Below are 15,450 nucleotides of genomic sequence, written 5' to 3'. Positions count from 1 at the left end.
CACCATACATGGCTAGTATATGTAACAATAAGGCTAGGTATCTCACGACAGGTGACACTGATTTCAAAGTGAGACCAATAAGGCAAGCTACTGTTCGTTCGTGCCCGTGCCCGTTCGTTCGTGCCCGGTTGTTGGAAGCACCAAATATCTTGCATCGCCATAGCTGTACAGTGATGTACATTTCTTCCTAAGTCCGTATAGGCACTCACAAAGCGTTTACGTTTCCACTCTGCCAAAGTTCCATGGACAATCTCGTATATTACAAGTGTGATAGTGGACAAACCAGGAGCCCACGTTCAGAGCTCTTCCAGCAAGAAGAGCTCTCTATCTCCTGATATATATATATATATATATATATATATATATATATATATATATATATATATATATATATATATATATATATATATATATATATATATATATATATATATATATATATATACAAATTACTTCAAGGATAAAGTTATGATATATGTTATTAAGTTTCATGCATCCTGTAATGTTCAAACAGAAGAACTGAAAGGATTCTTAGCTCTACACTCTCATTTATATGTTCGAGAGTGGTGGATGGTGCGTCCAGAACATATAGATGAGAGTGTAGAGCTAAGAATCCTTTCTCTTGTTCTGTCTGAAGATTGTAGGATGCATGAAACTTAACTAACAGATGTCATTACTTTGTACTTGAAGTCAAATTATGTGTTTTGCTCCGTTTTAACATCGGTGCTGTTGTAGTATCGATCACTATAATTTCCCACGAAGACATCTGTACGTATGTATGTATGTATGTATGTATGTATGTATGTATGTATGTATGTATGTATGTATGTATGCATGCATGCATGCATGCATGCATGCATGCATGTGTGTGTGTGTGTGTGTGTGTGTGTGTGTGTGTGTGTGTGTGTGTGTGAGTGTTTATATACTGTACGACCTCTTCGCCATGATACATGTATTTCATGAACAGAATGTGACATTTTAAAAGCTAGCCTTGTACCGTAATTTTCAGACAATCTTATGCTCGATTTGCACAATTCGCATTTTGATATTAAATCATTTTTTGTGAACATGTGTCTCCACTCTGTTAAAGACGTTTCAAAGGAGTGTGCTTTTAGCCTATCATTGACAAGGTAATAATAATAAATAAAGATTTGTGTGATAATAAAATACACATGTTATGCGCCTAATCTCTGAGAACAGAGCTCGAGGCGCAACAATGACAAAGTACATTTTGTAAGAGGAAATGTTGAAACACTAGGACTTGACACTGGGCGAACGAAAAAGGTGAACCTAACATAACATTTTTCGTAAACTCGTTATTGTAGAGTGTTACATCATGAAGCCACTCTAAACTGATTAATTACAGAGGGCTGGATTATTTGAACTTTTTATCAATTGGTACATCACATAATTGATATGCAACGGTCATTTTACATTAAACATTGGACGATTTTGCCCCCAGTGTGCATGGCATGTAACTTGTATTAAGTCTGGCAGAGTCTACACATTATCAGCCATTTGTTATGTGAATACAGTTTTGTTGAAAGCTATAAGGTTGCAAAAAGAGTTTCAAGCATCTGTCCTCCGGCTTTGTAGAATTTTTACTAACCCTCAAAATAGCCAAGGGTCGATCCCATATTTGGAGTTGTACGTCGCTATTCTCAGATATTTCACTTTACGAAACGTTTTATCAATAATTGCATAAATAAATTTTTAAAAAAATATGCAGACTTTTCAAAATCATCAACTAATGGAAAATGCTGTGTAAGGCTGTGGGACATATGCTATGTATTGTTCTGATGAAATTACTGTCAAATCAAAACGGAACCCTCACTTGACGTACATCTTATCTTGGTGAATTGATTTAAACAGAGAATGCACGTCATTTACTGACCGAATATACGGCTAGTACAGTATCATTACCGCACCTGAGGGATTCAAAATAAGATCGACTTTGCAACTCCGGAGATCTTGAAGCCCGGTATCAGGTGTCTTGCCGTGAGTGTGTGGGGGTTCGAATCCCATTTGGGTTATAGTAAAATTTATATTTCTCTGAGAAGGGAGTGGAAGTAGCTGCGATGGAAACGCAATACACGACACCTTTCATACATTTTTGTGCGAGAGACAAGCCGATTACAAAAAGCTTTTTGAGCCGCTCTTTCCTTTCGGATATTCCTTCAGATAATACCATCAATGCTTTGTATGACAGGTAAAAAACACGCACGCTTCAATACATTAGATTGCATGTCCAATATTATTGCTTCATTTGACACCATCTACCTGCAGCAAAAAACGTGTCTGTTTTATAGACAAGCTTGGTTGTTAGCTTTTAATCGCATTACCGATTTTTTAATAGTGAATGTCTTCAAAAACACATTAAACAAGTAAAGGTTCATGAAATATCTTTATTTTACCAAATTAAAGCTGGTTCGGGCTGGTTTCAAAACTTGCAAACAAATTCGAGTTTCATGACTTGATAAGGAGACTAACACTGTCATACAAAACGATGATTTCAACAAATCACTTGCACACGTGTTGTAGAATATTCATTTTATCTCATTTGTACATTTGTTATATAGTATTTATTCTGACAACAAAAATTTTAAATAAACAGAGAAACGGGAATTTCCGTGTACTCTTTCGAGTTAACGGGTCTTGAATTACCCATACCCTTAGCTTTTTCCACCATAAAAAGGCTCCTGATTTGCCATTTTTTATGATGTTAGCAAACCACATTATAAGGGAAAATTATCATTTTCTGATATTTGTATATATATTGTGCTTTGATTTTTAGCCACAAAAATAAACAATAAAATGGGTCACCGTCCTGAAATAGCCCTACCTGATGCTTTGTTAACTACAGACAGGCTTCATTCTTAAGTTTTTGATTTCAACAAAACATAACGGCTAAAATTTGCTAGGGAATGTTCTCTCTATTTTGAATATGCTTTCATTGTAGGATACAGCGAGTAGACAAGAAAAATGTGAAGAGAAAATAGTGTTTCTAACTTATGTTTAAGATAGATCTTATGAAAACGTACCAAACTCTTTGATTTTATGCAGTTCCCACGTACACTACTTTAAAAGAAATTTCGGCCCTCGAACATGAAGGAAACTGAGTAAGACTGAATTATTGCTATTTCTTGTCGTGCAGTTCATGAAAGTTCCTTTGTAAAGAAAGGGATATTTTTAGAATTTTGAAATACTTTATGAGCACTCTGAAGGGTAGTTAAAACTGTCTGCCAAAAATACTTGCCACACAAACACTCACAGTAATTCGAAAATATACATAAACAATAATAAACACAGTGAAGGTGGAGTAAAAGCTTTAAAAATCTGGGGATGGAGAGACTGCGAATAGTCATAAAACACGATTCCAATTGTATCGAGTGAAAACAGCATCCAAAAAGTCTCATAAATTTTGGTATCAAAGGTGAAAACGATTAGTATTAGCTACCGGAAGTCTCAACCTGCCACTTCTATCAGTTTGTCTGTCATCAAATTCTTGTCTGAGAAGATGAGTTTGAAGATAAGATTTAATTTCATTTGGAGGTAATCATGATATAGATAGAACATAAATTGGTGGCAGTGATTAAAATATGACAGAACTAACCTTCGATGTGATTTTCACAGTTTTCCTTGAATTGAGATAAAGACAAAATAAAACTTTATTAAAGATCTTTAAGGGGCAATTTAAATGTCTTCTTGACAAACGATACAAATAATAGGTCAAAAAGTTAAAATCCGCAAAAAGCACAAGGTAAAAAACTGAAGACGACAACAAGAATGAACATGGCTGTTAATTTCTAGGATTAAAATTTGCATTAAAAAGATTAACAGCTTGTGCAATAAAATAATTTGCATAGCGCTTGGTACGAGTACCAGTGGCCTAAGTCTGCCACTTCTAACAATTTAATGCGTTTGTCGACCCAGTCGTGATGTAAAGGATGAGTCTTGTCGGTCCGAATAAGGTTTAATTTGTTATAAAGTCGATCATGGTAGATGAGGTCAACATGTCGCTGTGAAATTTCGATGACTATTTCTGCCTTCTTTATGACTTTATCAAGCCTAAATTTCTCTTGCTTTGAAATGTTACAACCCCAGCAGACAATACAATAACTTAATACACCACTGATAACGGCATTATAAAATGAAGAAAGCATCTTACATTAAAATATCTAAAAGAAATTTCGAATTTTTCAACATTGCTTCAACATATAAAGCCTGCATAATATACTCGTAAGTGCTCGTAAGTCCTCTCTGCAAATACTTTCACCTTTTATAACAACTGGGTCGGGCTCAATTGGCTGCTTACGAAATCAATCAACATTTCGTCTGGTTAAATTCAAAACCGAGTAATTTCTATCACAATAGTTGACAAAACGCTCAATTTCAAGTAAGTACCTTGAGTAGTCATCATTACTAAATCAAATCCGACATGGCAGCGTCATCTGCAAACTTAACTACAGGACCTGTCATTTCTGTTGCTCTGCAATCGGCAGTGTGCAAGGTAAATAGAAAGAGCGCAAGCACAGTACCCTGTGGTGCCCCTCTACTTGAATATGTAATTCTTGATGACACAGAACCCAATCTTACATACTGTGCCCGATTGGTAAGGTAATTTGTTATCCATGATATCATTGCACTTGGAATTTGCATTGACATTACTTTTCTTGCTAATAGGTGGGGCTGGATTGTGTTAAAAGGACATAAAAAATCAAAGAACATTATTCGAACTGAATTGCCAGATGTGAATAAATCTTATGTCACACGGTCAGAATTGCATCATCAGTACTTCTATTTTGTTGATAGGCAAATTACAAAGGATCAGTAAAATTAATGACAAGTTTTTTTTAGATGTTGCAGATTGATGCGTTCATAAACTTTCATGACAGCGGACGGAGATCATTCATACAAATAATTACATTCTTTTTAGGAAATGGAACAATACAAGACTTCTTCCAAACAGCAGGAATTTTTTAAGTAGCAAAACACATAACAGAAAAGATTTTGCTAATTATTTGGAGCATAATTTGAGGATGCGTGGTGAAACTGCATCTGGACCAACTGCTTTGTTCAGGTTTACTTTGTTGAAAAGAAAGCGGACTATATCATTAGTGGTTTAGAATGTTTGTTTGATTTCCAGAGATCAATTTCAATCGTTCCTTGGCACTGTAAAGTTAAACACTGAAATCATGACGATTAAACCTGTCGTAAAACGTATTCAAATTGTCTGCATAACCCACTGTCGGTTAGAGTATAGATGAGACACTTTTATTTTTACCCATGAGTGGCTACATCTGTAGCCACTCATGAGCTTCATACGAGTCCACACTTTTTTCATATTATTCATGGTGAAATATTTCTGTATTCAACGCCTATAACTCTCTCTCTATTCTGATTACACGTTTTAGTTCTTTCTGTATAGATTTAACTGACCCCTGTCCTTCCTTGCATACACGAGCTTCTTTCTGTTGATAATTCCCTTTACTGTCTTTGTTATTCATGGTTTCATGTTAGGAAATGTTTAGGTAGTTTTCTTTGCTTCTTATGTTTGTGCCATAGCAGACAATACAACAGCTCAACGCACTGCTGATCACAGTACCATAAAATAAACATAGAATCCATTTACGGACATTAAAAGATCATTAATTCATAAGGTAATAGCACGATGACACCGCTTTTTGAATATAATGTTCGAAATGACTTCTCATTCCAAGTATTTTGTGAAACTTTCAAGAAAAAAAAAATATTACGCAAACCCCTCCCCCGTATCTATTCTTAATGTTGTTATAATTCATCGGAGCATATCAATACAGAAACAGAAAATGATAAAAATTTCAATTTTGAGTAGGACCCCACTTTAAACCAAGCAACGGAGGTGTATCAATTGCTGATGATTGTTTATTGTGATTGCGCGATGGTAATTGTTCGCTATTTTAAACGCAATATGAAGGATATCAAACTGTCTGTTTCACAATCCCTGTGTAGGACTTCACGTGTTTTATTATTAATGTATTTGTCATGTAAATCACAAGGTGCATAGCGACTTATTCGACGCGAGCGTGGAGGTTTCAAGCCCTAAATTTACATGTAATTAAGATTGAAAGCGAAAGAGAGGACTCGGTGTGCCAGACAGTGTCAATCTTGGGACCTCCGACTGGCGAGATCCACTTACGAGTATTTGTACGAGGTCCTAGATGATAATATTTCCATGTCTAGATAACTGATATATTGACCTTCCGATCTGTACATCTAACTAAAAGATTAGACTTGATTTCACAAATGGATGGCTCTTTAAATGTCTTTGCGCATGAGTGAGATCAACATCGGACGAGACTTGACGCTGAATGCTTAGGATCGCTCTGTGGCAATGTAAGCGATTATGAATACACAGAACCAAAGGATGCTGTGTTGTTGAGCTATTTGACATTTTGAAGAAACTCTCAGTGCGACGTAAAGTGGTTTCAATTTTTCCGTCTAATCTAACTAGAGTACTGGAGTAACGTGTCCTTTTCCCGGGGTCATACTTGTGTTTTTGTACGCAACCAGTACATGGCAATTTGTTACACACAGATAAGATTCACACCAAATCCAGATATATCCAGAACTGGCGGGCAAAAGTCCCCTAAACATCTTTTCAAACTTTTTTTCAACATTTCTCTTGACAACGTCTAAGCCAGTCACAATAAATGATTACCATTATTCGATTTACTATTAAGTGAATGATCGCTGGTGCGCAAACCTTTTTGTGAGATATTTCTAAAGTCTGAAAAGAAAGTTACCGCTGCAACACTGAAACTTAAGTTTTGTTTTAATGATTTTTCTGCATATTAATTCAAAGCGTGATTTAAGAATTTAGACAGCTATGCACTTACATTTGAAGGAGATCCATGTGCAACAAAGCATTTAATGCTAACTTGACCAACTGATATGACATGAATTCCTATCGAAGTTGAATCCACACACTGTTCCCACATGTAAATATGCATGCGCCACTAAAACTCAGTCCAATTAATAACATTACAATCATCTAATTGTCGAAGGAAATATGATGAAGGTAATAAAGTTAAATATTAAATGCTAATTTTATTGATACAACATATTTTCAAGTACTATGACCTGGGTTTTCCGTTAACTTTTTGTAAATAACAACAGCGAATTGGTAAATGCATTCTGCGCAAGCGTAGAATCTAGGGAATATCATATATATCATCAATTCTGAACATTTATTTCGGTTGCTACGAAAGCTGGGTGATACATTTAAACCTGCACAGGAGGATCAGAAGCATACCATACTCGCAATCTCCAGTTGCGTCTTCTTTCTCGATAACAGTCAGGTAATCAAGAAAAGTTTCCTTCACCGCACTTGTCTGTGTTTTCATTACAAGTGCCTGTCGCAAAAGGTGAGTAAAAACGAAAATAGAACCAAGGTGGTTCCTTCTTCTTAACACGATTGGAACTAATTTTGATGAATTGGATCTTTACATTTTTCAAATTTCTCGAAATTTTTGGGTGCCCCATAGCTGGATGTTGCAATATTACAAGTTACTCATAAAAAACTGCATTGCTTAAAGAGGAAAGCAGATGAGCTTACATTTACAGATTAAATCGACATTAATTCATTACCCTTTTATCCCAAATTAGTTCCAATCTTATTTCCTAGCCTTTTCTTTGGATTTCTGTTACAAGTGTTCGGAATTTTCGTATCGATCAAAGAAAGCATACTTTCAAGTGAAACTTAACTTAGGTTGAACAGCGAACATACAATTGACGTCTCTTAGGCGTCCTTCTTTCATATCTTTCGTGACAAATTTGAGTAACACCATAATTACCGTAAATACTTTAACAATTTCTGTAAGTTCAGCTAGATATAGTCCAAGTTCCAGTCATTTTATAATTGCATTTATTTGTTTGTGCGTCTAAGAACTCACATAATCATCAACGAGTATTGGAGATTTTTGCCTAACAGCTGCTATAGGAATGTCAGTTTCCATGGCATTCAGTGTGTTATTTCAGTTACCATGTCTAAAGTACTATGTCACCCTTCTTGTAAGGATAATATAATGCAAATTAAAGGACAAAACTCGAGGTTAGGTAGTCATGTCATTTGAGTAAAATGTCTGTAAGAGACAAATACCGCCAGATCACAATTGAATTGAGCAACTGAAAGTACATATCCGATCAGGTAGTAATTGTGAAACAGAAATTCAATACTACCGTTATCAGCCTTTGTAAGTACGTAAGGGTCGACAAAGTGACAGTAAATCGGAGTCTTGTGTCTCAGGTAACTACAACCGTTTTCAGAATTAGACGGCGAAGCTAAACTGTTTACACTAATTAGTTTCAACTGTAGCTAGCAGGTAAAGTCAACAACATTAACAGAGTCAGATGACACAAATCGGCCTTTACTCTGCATAGCATGTGGGCCGTCAAAATAAACTAACAGAAACTGCCAAGTCATAACACACTACACCGACACGCCAGCTATCTACAGTTGAAACAAATTAGTGTAAACAGTTTAATTGCAGTTCACAGCAGTAGCTTTGCAGTCTAATTCTGAAAACGGTTGTAATGAAGTAAACCATTCACATACAACCTTTTACAGCAATCAATACATAAAGGTTCACTGGTTCGATCTTTGGAACTGTAAATGTAGGGATACAAATGATGACACATGCGATCATGGTCAGAGAATCAATTTTATAAAACATGAATTGGTAATCTGCCAATGAGTAAATCAAGTCATAAAAGTCATTTCCCTGAACTGAAATGGAATGTTTACTCTTCATTAAGTTAAAAGCATGATTTGTAGATTGCTTGTTTACTTGTGATAGATTTATTGGTCTAAATGGTTTTCTTGTTTAAGGCATTTAATGGTCGACACATTTATGTAAAGTTCCCCAAAACTGCATTAAAGCCAGAGGTCAACTGACCTAAACTATGTCAAAGCTGGCCTGTTTTGTGACAGATAACTTACAAGACTGTGGCATATGCTTTAGTAGAGCTATAACCATGTTTAAAAGAATGTTATATCTATAAAAGCATAAGTAAAAAGGGAGTATGGCACAACACATCTTTTTCTCGGGAAAGTAAAGCGAGTACTTCCTATCTTAATGCTAGCAAATTTACAGTTAAACTTTCCCAAATGAAACCTTCGAACACCCTCTAAACCATCGTCTAATCAAATCAAGAATAAAAATGTAGAACTAAAGAAACAAATTAATAGAAATTAAAAATGGCTGTCATCCCTCTGTTAACTGTGTGTGGAAAAATACATTTTTCGACTTTCAAAAAACTAAATGGTAAACATGTTTCTTCCTCCGAGAGGTTTAAAGCCCCTACAAACGGTAGAAAAAAGGATTTGAAAAAACTGAGGGTCCGAATAAATATCTTCAAGGCGCACTCTACTCTTCGTTGAAGCGTCAGCAAAATAGAACGGGAGTAAGACCTACAACATTGAATTATTGACGGAAAAGCACAGCCAGTACTTCTGCTGCTGATGAAAACTCTGCAAATGTCAATATGTTACACTTTGCGTGATTTTTCGGCCAGAAAATCTGAAAAATTGTCGTTTACTATTCTGAACGTATACTAAGCATAATTCAGCATTATGTTTACTAGGGTTACATTTTACTTTCGGGATAGATTTGAAAAAGTCCCCTGTCAAAAATGCATTGCTCGGTTTCCGCCAGCATTCTCTGTTCTATTGCAGTATATAATCAGTCACATGACTTTATCAACTTGATGCATCTACTGATGGTGTCACGACTGCAGATGAATTTACTCTTCAGGAAAATTTGGACAGTCCTTCAGTAAAATTCAAATAAAAGACAAAATATAACCATAATCGTGTCACGTATGGCACAAAACCTTTAAAGTTATGGTCACATTAGTGTACAATGTTCATGTAATTTCACTGAATTGAAATTTGGTAACCATCAAAATTCAAAACATCTGTACTACTCTCGCATAACTGTATCTTTTTATTATTTCGTTTCTCAAAAAATCAATATTTTTTATTAGATTGGCAATGAAATGATAACACTCTCTTTTTCATCCACAGCGACGTTCAAAGTTGACGTTGTATATCTAATTTTGTTTCTCGTCCTTTATATTTCAGTAAATGGCACTGAATTATCAATAGCTTTCAGTTCTTTGAGATACAACGAAGACAGAGCCAGACGCGAGACAGATGTTTCATCGACGAATTTCCCACCACATCGGTATCTAACACAGCTGTAATTCGAATGCGTTCTTGCAAATACGGCTAGTTTTCAATCGGGTTCGAACCCACAACATACGGCATCAGTCGCCTAGCGGAGAGGCCACAGAGAGAACCGCTCGGCTAAATCTCCACTCCCAAAAAAGAGTGGTTCAATAGCCGGCTAAGTTGTTACATTTTTCTGACTAAGACCGCTCAACACGTTGTAGAGTTCGTGAAGCACTCACGCACGCATGCTCACTATCATACATCGCACATACACACTTTATCGAAGCGAAGAAACGAATTTCATCGCTTTAACTGGGCGAACGATAACCTCGGGGACAATTCTGTCCACCAGCAGAGTTACCAACCCAGGAGAGAAAATACGGCTAGTTTTCAATCGCGTTCTTGCAAAGTATCTGCGGGAACCGTCCTTGCGCGTTATTCTATCGAATAGATCGTCTTATTGTTCAGTCCACCCATGAACAACACTACAGAGAAGGAACTGAATTTCTTAAGAGATGCTGCTTATGTTTATAATACGGAATTGGTTTTGGGGATTATTGGGACTGTCGGAAACACCATTGTACTCGTCGTCATACTGTCCACTGCCAAACTCCGAACTATGACAAACTATTTGATAATGAATCTCGCCATTGCTGACCTTTTAACGTCTTTTCAGCTAGTTACAACGAGATATCCCACCAAGGCGTTTGTCCTGACTGTGCCGGATGGCACTGCAGGGGAGTTTTATTGTCGTCTATACTTCAGCGCCGTGTTTTTCTGGGTCAGCATCAAGGCCTCGACCTTCAATTTGATCTTGGTGACCTTTGAGCGTTACTTCGCAATAGTACATCCACTTTCATTCAACACTTATTACACTCAAAGGAATGTTGTCATAATGGTTGCCACCTCCTGGTCGTTTTCCTTTCTGTTGGAAATTATCTTCGTAAGTTTTCACCACTACAGCCAAGGCAGCTGTCATTTGTTCGTCTACCCGGATTCTTCAATAGGGATAGGCCTCGGTGTTTTCAACTTTTCTGTCAGTTTCTTCATACCAGTTGTTGCCATGGCATGGGCATACGCCAGCATTGTCCAAAGCTTGCGGAAGAGTGCGCAAGAAATACAACAACGTGATCGACAAGATGAATCTGGACGAGCGGGAACACTACTTCAAGCCCGCAATAAGGTCATAAAGATGCTGTTTATTGTATTGCTTGCTTATATAATCTGCTGGACTCTGAACAGTGTACTGTTTTTAATCTCCAACGTCAGTAGTTCAGTGAGTTACACCGCTGACTATTATAACTCTGCCGTGCTTTTGGCATTTGCAAACTCAGTTTTGAATCCCTTCATATATGCATTCAAATACAAACAGTTTAGGGAGAGTTTAAACAAGAAATGTTGTTGCTATTGTTATCGAATGAAGAACAGAGTTGACGATGAAACCATCGTTGCGAATGTGTCCTGAGCTGCCCGCTGTGACTATAAAGACGATCAATGAAAATGCAAAAGAATTATTAGAACGTTCACAACATAAGTCAAGTTGTTTATATTAAAGACATTTGCATCTTGTAATTTGATAAATTGAAAGGTGACAAATAGCCTTTCATCAATTTGTGCTTATAACAACATATGTCACTAAATGTAGACTGTTTTTCAGACAAGTTCGATTACTTGATTACCTGTATATCCAATTAAGGAGTATTTTAAAGAGAAACCCTGTAGAAACACATCTGAACAAGTTGAGCTGGTTCAGGGTCACTTTAATATTTGAAAACAAAGCCGATGTTCATGGTTTAATATTGAGAACAGCTGCGCCGTTACACAGAATGGCAATGCACTATGAATAGATGTCTTTATATAAATTTACGATAGCTGTGCAGTCTAGCAGAACATTTTACGCCATTGTTCTGTTCATTTTTATAGGACCTGACCTATTGTAAAACGTTTTCATGAACGAGTGATAGAGAGATTGTTCACGATTGCCATTTTATAAAGTATTGTGATTATACAAAGAGGAGGCAAGCAGACGTTGGGATTTCATCTTAGTAATATCCCTTTACAATACATCGTCCATCGCATAACAAAAATTTTAAGAACCGATGAACGTTTTTTATTCCCTACAAAATACGAAATACGCGACAATTAAGTTGTTATAAATACTTTTAATATGCGCTATTATATCGACAATACCATTGCAATCAATTAAAGGTCTGTATACATGTTCATTGGCCAAACTTATAATTATTTACGTCATGAGATGGTGACAACACAATCGGCCGATCGATGACAAGTCAGTATACATCTTGAGGGGCAAAACCAATGATCGTCTATCACATGGCATAGCGAGGTGACAGGGAAGTACAAGCCGTCTTTATCTAAAAGGCATATAACCGTTACAAATCAGACATTCCCGAAATTCTGTAACAAAAATGCTGACAAATAGCGAGGCAATAGTGTAATAATCATATTTGATAATCGTTTTCGAAGCTGTAAAATATTACCTCGATATGACCCTGTACCAGTTTTCTTCGGGAGCCTCTGATGTAAATTTCTGGAAATCGTCGTTTCAACGGGACGTAATGTTTATTTTACTGATTGCAATATGGTCGGTGATATAGATTTGAATGTACCATCATTCTTATCAAAATAGAAGAATATCCATCATAACCTTTACAATTGTTTGTGCACTGTGTTACACGGGATATGCCCTTGGTTCGTTGATTGTCTATTGGTTATTCCATCAGCCTTGTTAACAACGGTGTTTGAGACTACAGCTTAGATCAACGTTTGAAGGCAGAGCTCAAAAAGAAATAGTTCGAGCTCTTGGTCATTAATCTTCATGTATATGTACCTCCAATTCATTGCAACGACTTTCCTCAAGGGAGTCCAATGGAAAGCATCATCTACTATAGTGTCATATTTTGGTATATTAATGGCGTTATTCCCAATTTTAGAGGCTCGCCATGTAATTGTTTCATTGCCTGTTGTTTTTATACAACTGCGATGAATGAAATGGGTCTTAGCCTTACAGCACTCGGGATTACTCGTTTGATTTGCTGAGTGGTACTTGAGATTGTCTTCAAATTATAAACTTCACAAAGACGTTAAGCTCGTTTCAACCACATTGTATTTATATTAGGTAGACAATCTTACACCGGACATTTACCCAAGACGTGGGTGTGTCTTTGCATGGAGCGATGGAGGGGGTCGTCATTTGTCGATGTCCGGTTTCCTATTGTAGGGAGAGTTTTAAACTTACAAAGTTTTAAACTTTAAGATATGGCCCTATCACATAACAGATAATAATTAGAGATCAAAATTAGTAATGATATTGTCATCAAGATACAGATCAGACAACCTCGTAAAATATCGCATCTCGTAAAACACAATATGTATCTTCGTTGATGTTGCCACCAAGTAGATGTGTTTCTGCTTTGTATGCAAATCAATTAATAGTTGCAATCCTGATTTTAACCATCAATATCATTTTTGCTGTCAATGACCGCCAGATGCATTTAACCTTTGTACGCGATATTTTGAAAATCGTGGCTGAATAAATTACCTCTTAAACACTGTCACACAAATCTGATTTTCTACTGATTTCTAGAGCATATTTAGAATTTAGATACTTAGATACAAACCATTGAGTCAAACACTTATCTAAAAATGTGTTATTCTTCGTTTGAACGAATCACATGACATCAATTCAAATCAAAGTTGACGCGACACTGAGCCCAAATTGTGGATAACACAAATACAGTGTAAGAAAGGAGTAAACACTTATATAGGCAAATTTTTGCAAACCACCCGATTGCCTGTCTTCATATTTCCCTCGTTTTCAAAACTTCAAAAAATGTATCTCCTCTCTACCTGGATAATGCGTTTTGAAATGTTCACATTGTGTTATTCAAATACTATATAACAAAACGACAATTTCATTTGACAATGAGGTTCTTATATTTTGAACAAGAGTCATTTCAACGTTGCTTATCACGATCTAAATCAAAACGTATTGCCTTTTTCTCAACGTTTGCATCGATGGTACTTGAAAGTGTATTATTTATACATATGACTTTAACTTCTGGCTTCAGTGTTGACTATGCAATTAGTTTATTATGTTACTGAAAGGTGTTTGTGGCAGGTTTAACGAATCGATCGGTTCTGGCGCGATTCTTTTTTAAACAACGTTTTACATTTATTTGGACGATACATGTTCATACATGATGATACATGTTCAGAAAATAGGAGCAGTTGATCGACATCACACGATAAAATTTAGCGTCCGGATCAACGAGCCGAGCATGTTTATCATTACTGGATGAACTTCCAAAACGGCAAAATTTACAGTGGTACGCATGCATGTCAGGTGCCACCTCCTCTTGGCTGCAATTTACAAGTATTTACATGATATCTATGTCATGAGTTTTCCTCAGTAAAACGCTTGTACTTGTATGATAAGCCTTTACCTTACCAAAATTCCCATCCGTTTTATCACATAAAGTTGCCAAAAAATAAGCCTTGTATTATAAACTCCAAGTCATGCAGTCATGCTTTTTGTGACTTTAAGAAATATCAAACCCCACCGTAAGGTCATTTCAGGGATATACAATACCTGGAAGAGTCCAAGAAATTTTGTAAAAGGCTGCTATGATGAGAATCAGTTTTGTATAAAGGCACTGAAGGCACTTTCCTGTTACGTTTCAAACAAATGACTGGAATGGTTTTTCATCGATTTAATCTTGTAGTATAGCGTACATGGAGCCTTAACAGCCAAAGATCGATAGCGTTCGTGCCTCCGTTAAAAAAACTATGGTGTTTTTGCCCACAAAGTTGCAAGTCAGCCGATGCGATTGTGCAAACAACACGATTGGAACTAATTTGGGATAATTGGATCTTCATATTTTTCAAATTTCTCAAAAGTGTTAGGTGCAACATAGCTGAATGCTACAATATAGCAAATTACTCATAAAAACTAGTGTGTAACTTAAAAAGCTTACATGAGCTTACATTTGCAGGCTAAATTGACCTTACTTCACCATCCAATTATCCCAAATTAGTTCCAATCGTGTTAAACACAGAATACTTAGTGATAATATGAATTATCTTCAAACAGATTAGGTAATTGCTGCCAGTGACCGTCATAGGATATCCACGTCAGTACACACGTTATGAAGATGTACAAATTAATTAATATATTGTGTTTTTCCTGCACGAGCGTGCAGTCTTGGCCTGGCCTG

The sequence above is a fragment of the Ptychodera flava genome, chromosome 16, assembly GCF_041260155.1.
Source record: "Ptychodera flava strain L36383 chromosome 16, AS_Pfla_20210202, whole genome shotgun sequence".
NCBI lineage: Eukaryota > Metazoa > Hemichordata > Enteropneusta > Ptychoderidae > Ptychodera > Ptychodera flava.
The sequence above is the reverse complement of the archived record's forward strand: the minus strand, read 5'-3'. Positions refer to the sequence as shown.